At 37.2% G+C, this 5,018-nt stretch overlaps 2 protein-coding genes and 1 pseudogene across 1 annotated transcript in view; 2 read left to right on the top strand and 1 right to left on the bottom strand.

The window, feature by feature from the left end:
• The window catches only part of LOC127865074 (E3 ubiquitin-protein ligase UBR4-like), a 171,075-nt gene that overhangs the window by 55,055 nt on the left and 111,002 nt on the right, over positions 1–5,018 (bottom strand).
• LOC127871123 (uncharacterized) overlaps positions 1–5,018 on the top strand; it is a 138,274-nt gene that overhangs the window by 80,308 nt on the left and 52,948 nt on the right. The gene's annotated exons all lie outside the window — the stretch shown is intronic.
• LOC127868033 (pre-mRNA-processing-splicing factor 8-like) overlaps positions 1–5,018 on the top strand; it is a 30,211-nt pseudogene that overhangs the window by 1,161 nt on the left and 24,032 nt on the right.

The following is a 5,018-nucleotide window of genomic DNA, read 5'->3' as shown; positions in this document are numbered from 1 at the left end:
GATGAAATAGTCATTTTTTTCACGACAAAAATGAATGGTTTATCATATGCAAAAGTGGACAATTACCAACACAAATTCCTAAACACAATTTTTAAAATCAGAAATCAGTTAATTAAAGAGTTGACAAAAATCTTTTTTTAGGAAGTTCATGCTGATAAAATTAAAATAGTTTCACTGTATGAATCTTATATCAATTTTGTAAAAAGTACAAGCATTTTGAATGCAATTGGTAATCAAATGATTATTTTAATAAGTGGGTCTTTGGTCTATTGACTTAATTTAATGTAGCATATTGACTTATATGACAGGTTGACAGACATTGTGCAAGAAGAACCTGGGCTGTCTGACCGGTCTGTACCTAAAGGCAGAGCAGGAGAGACAGCAAAACAATCTGAAGGATGGCCCCTACATCACCCCTGAGGAGGGTGTAGCCATCTATACTACCACCGTGCACTGGCTTGAGAGTAGAAGGTGAGATTGTGTGAGGGGGGGGGGGGGAGGGGGGATGTTTCCAGGATAAATGGCTAGAAAGAAAATTGGAGGTTTGAGAGGGTTATTTAGGGGTTATTAGTAGGGATGTCAACGAATATCCGAATATTCGTTCCCGGACCGAATATTCGGATACTGTTTTCCGAATCAAATATTCGGAAGAAAAAATAAAAAATCGAGTAATTTCAAAGACTTTGTATTCGTAAAATTTGCTTCAAACATTGTCAAAAAAGTTGTTCCTCGTGTCATAATGTTTATTCCGGTTGGCGCGATAATGCGTCGCTATGGTGATGACAGTATACCGGTCATAAACCCGCTAATAAAGCCAGACACTTTGTGTCAAAATTATGATAGGTGCAAATCGCGTCGGCAATCAAAACACCGACCTGCACTTAATCCAATGACTCAAATTACATTTAAAATTATCAAAGATTAAAGTAGTAAATGAAAAGCCAACTTTGTGTAAAAAACAAATAAGACCGTATGGCAATTAAAACACTGACCCGTCTTGATCTAATAACTCGAATTACATTTAAATAATCAAAGATTAAATGAGTAAAGAAAGAGCCTACATGGTGTGAAAAACAAAACAGATCGTATGGTTATAATCACGTCGTCCAATCAAAAAAGCTTTTAGAAAATAATTTACTCAACCTCTAATGAGTATTTGTGTATCATATGGTCCAAACATTAATTAATTACTCAAAATTCAATCAGGTTTTATACGTAAAGAAATGTTTTTGGTATTGCACCCTCATTTAATTGAAAATATTATAATTGCTACACGCATAAAGTAAATATCTGTCCAAGCAAAATGCCACCAACGCCTTCCGCTGCTTGGAAGTATTTCACGACATCATCCGATAAGAAGTTGCCGATCCAAGTGTCTTTTAAACATGGCAACTTTAAAAGACTGACTGTTTAGTCTGTTAAACAAGTTCAAAGTGTGTTGTGGCTATGTACATAATTCGTTTAAGTTCAGCTTTAATTATATGTAGATCTAACTGTTTTGTCATGTAATTATATTGTCGTCATGTAATATTATGTTTCTCGTTCTATTGTTGATGTACGATATTAATAGTTTAAAAACAGTTTTTGTCATTCAATTTTAACAATAAAAAGTAATCAACAAATCAGCTTCGAATTAGCGACGGCAACGCTGTGTCAATATTTAGTCACTTCCTGTGAACTTCCAGTAAAAACGAAAGTAGAATTCATGGAGTAATGGTACGGTAAACAAAGTTGACTTTTTTCCAACAGATGTTGACCGAATATCAGAATATTCGTCCGGAAGAGTGACCGAATATTCGAATACCGGTATTCGTTGCCATCCCTAGTTATTTGCTACAGAGGTCAGGATGAGATAGTGCTTTTGAGGTTTATTGGGTAGAGAGATGGAGTCGAAAGGGATGGTTGCTTAGGTTATTGGAAAGGGCCCTAAAGGCATGTTCAATAGGGCAGTTGTCAGTGGCTGACATATGTGCATTTAGTACTGGTAATCAAGCATATCAAGGAAAAAGTATGAGTTGGCTTGTTAGTTAATAAGACCCGCAATTACAAATGTCACTTCCCCAATTTCCCAATTTGAGGATCACATGATGATTCAAATTTTTGGCAATTTCAGGATTTTGTCCTAAAATTTTAGTCTTATTGGTGTATATTCATTTGTGTCATGAAGGAAATATATCATATGTCTCTCTGTTTAAATTAAGTATGTTATATTTCAATATACAACGTTATCATAGTTGTTTTATATTTCATAGATTTTCCCCTAACCCATTCCCTCCGCTGTCCCTACAAGACGACAAGAAGCTGTTAGTGCTGGCTTTGGAGAGGCTGAAAGAGGCATACAGCATCAAGTCCAGGCCGAACCAGTCACAGAGGGAGGAGCTAGGACTCATAGACAGCGTATATGACAACCCACACAAGGCACTCTCCAGAATCAAGCGTCACCTGCTAACTCAGATAGCTTTCAAAGAGTGGGTAACATGTTCTGTGGAGGACATTTTTGTGTGTGCTGCCAGTATGGAGTTAATATCGTGCGCGTGACATGTGATCAGAACAATATTTGAAGCTTAGATAAAACTGTACATCATTGAGACATTCTGTAAACCAATCATTGTATTATCTTATTAACCAGGATTTATTCTGCCATTTGCTTAATTATTTTTTTATTGAAATGTTAGAAAAGCTGATAGGGCTGCAAGCTTTCTTTTATACCCAACATGACAAGCATGTCAGTGTATTAATGTAATTCCAGAAGAAGTTGTGTTCCCATGCTTATTTTGATGCCCTCAGTTGGTTGGCATATAGTAGTTAGACCATGTGTCTGTCTGGCCTTCCATCTCTGGAGTTTTTTATGTAATCTTTTATTGATTTTTGACAAAGTAACCGGCTTTGGACTTAAAGATTTTTGCAAAAAAACAAATTTCTTTAAAATAGCTTCTGTGCGGTTTCCAAGTGCAGGAGAGGACAGTGTTTTTTCACAAGCACAGCTCTTGTTAAGCGATGTATACAAGTACAATCAATGACAAATGGCAAAACGATACTCTATCCATATTCATATATAACCCCCCTCACAGACTGGTATAGAGTTCATGGACCTGTACAGCCACCTGATCCCTGTGTACGATTGGAGCCCCTAGAGAAGATCATAGATACCTACCTGGACCGGTACCTGTGGTACGAGGCTGACAAGTGCAGGCTATTCCCACCCTGGATCAAACCAGTTGACATATAGCCTCCACCTACCCTGTGAGCAAGTGGTGTCAAGGTGGGACATTGGTGTCTTAAATGACAATGTTTGTAGTGGTCAATGCTTCATGAGAGATATTGGTGTCTTAAATGACAATGTTTGTAGTGGTCACATGCTTCATGAGATTGTGTTGCCTGCATAATTATAGACTTAGTAGGTATAAAGAAACATTATGTGACAGATTAATAAAAAAAATGTTTATAAGCCCTTTAACTAATGGATTCTCATTTCAACAGAGATGGAGCATACTTAAAAAGGTCAATTTAATGTATACTTTATTTTGTATTCTCATTAAAAATTCATTTAATTTAATATAGATTGACACCCTATGATCATGTTGCCAGGATGTGTGGAACACAGCGGAAGGTGAGTGCAATGTGATGATGGAGACACGCTATGAGAAGATGTACGAGAAAATAATTCTCACGCTACTCAACAGGCTGTTACGTCTAATTGTGGACCACAACATTGCAGACTACATGACTGCCAAGAACGATGTGGTCATCAACTACAAGGTATGCTGTAACACAGCGTCCATATTGTATGGAATTTAAAGTAATGTATTGAGTATTAAAAAACAAAGCTTTTTATGTCCCCCACTATAGTAGTGGGGGACATATTGTTTTTGCCCTGTCTGTTGGTCTGTTGGTTGGTCTGTTGGTTGGTCTGTTGGTTGGTTTGCGCCAACTTTAACATTTGCAATAACTTTTGCAATATTGAAGATAGCAACATGATATTTGGCATGCATATGTATCTCATGGAGCTGCACATTTTGAGTGGTGAAAGGTCAAGGTCAAGGCCATCCTTCAAGGTCAAAGGTCAAATATATGGGTCAAAATCGCTCATTTAATGTACACTTTTGCAATATTTCAATATTCAAGATAGCAACTTGATATTTGGCATGCTCATGGAGCTGCACATTTTGAAGTGGTGAAAGGTCAAGGTCATCCTTCAAGGTCAAAGGTCAAATATATGGGTCAAAATCACTCATTTAATGTACACTTTTGCAATATTCAATATTCAAGATAGCAACTTGATATTTGGTATGCATGTGTATCTCATGAAGCTGCACATTTTGAGTGGTGAAAGGTCAAGGTCATCCTTCAAGGTCAGAGGTCAAATATATGTGGCCAAAATCGCTCATTTGATGAGTACTTTTGCAATATTGAAGATAGCAACTTGATATTTGGCATGCATGTGTATCTCATTGAGCTGCACATTTTGAGTGGTGAAAGGTCAAGGTCAATGTCATCCTTCAAGGTAAAATATATGGGTCAAAATTGCTCATGTAATGTCACTTCTGCAATATTGAAGCTAGCACTTTTATATTTGACATGCATGTGTATCTCATGGAGCTGCACCAATTTGCGTGGTGAAGGGTCAAGGTCAAGGTTATCCTCCAAGGTCAAACATCATATAGGTGGACATAGTGTTTCACAAACACATCTTGTTTTTTTATCCTATTAAAGTTTACCCAGAGTGAATAATTTGCTGGTTGGGTGTTAAAATCAAATCAACTGTAATTGATTTTAAAATATCTCTTGATAAGGAATCTATTTTAGTAAAACTTTGATTAGTCATGTGCAGTTAAAGCTTCTACATAAAAAATATGCTGCATATCAAACTGAAGCATGAGATCTAGATCGTGATCTCTTGCTGGCTGTTCCAGGACATGAACCACACCAACGGCACCATCCGGGGTCTCCAGTTTGCCTCATTCATCACACAGTACTACCGCCTGGTGATGGACCTTCTGGTTTTCGGTCTCATGTGC

The sequence above is a fragment of the Dreissena polymorpha genome, chromosome 1 (genome assembly GCF_020536995.1).
Source record: "Dreissena polymorpha isolate Duluth1 chromosome 1, UMN_Dpol_1.0, whole genome shotgun sequence".
In the NCBI taxonomy this organism is placed as follows: Eukaryota; Metazoa; Mollusca; class Bivalvia; order Myida; family Dreissenidae; genus Dreissena; species Dreissena polymorpha.
The sequence above is the reverse complement of the archived record's forward strand: the minus strand, read 5'-3'. Positions and strand labels throughout refer to the sequence as shown.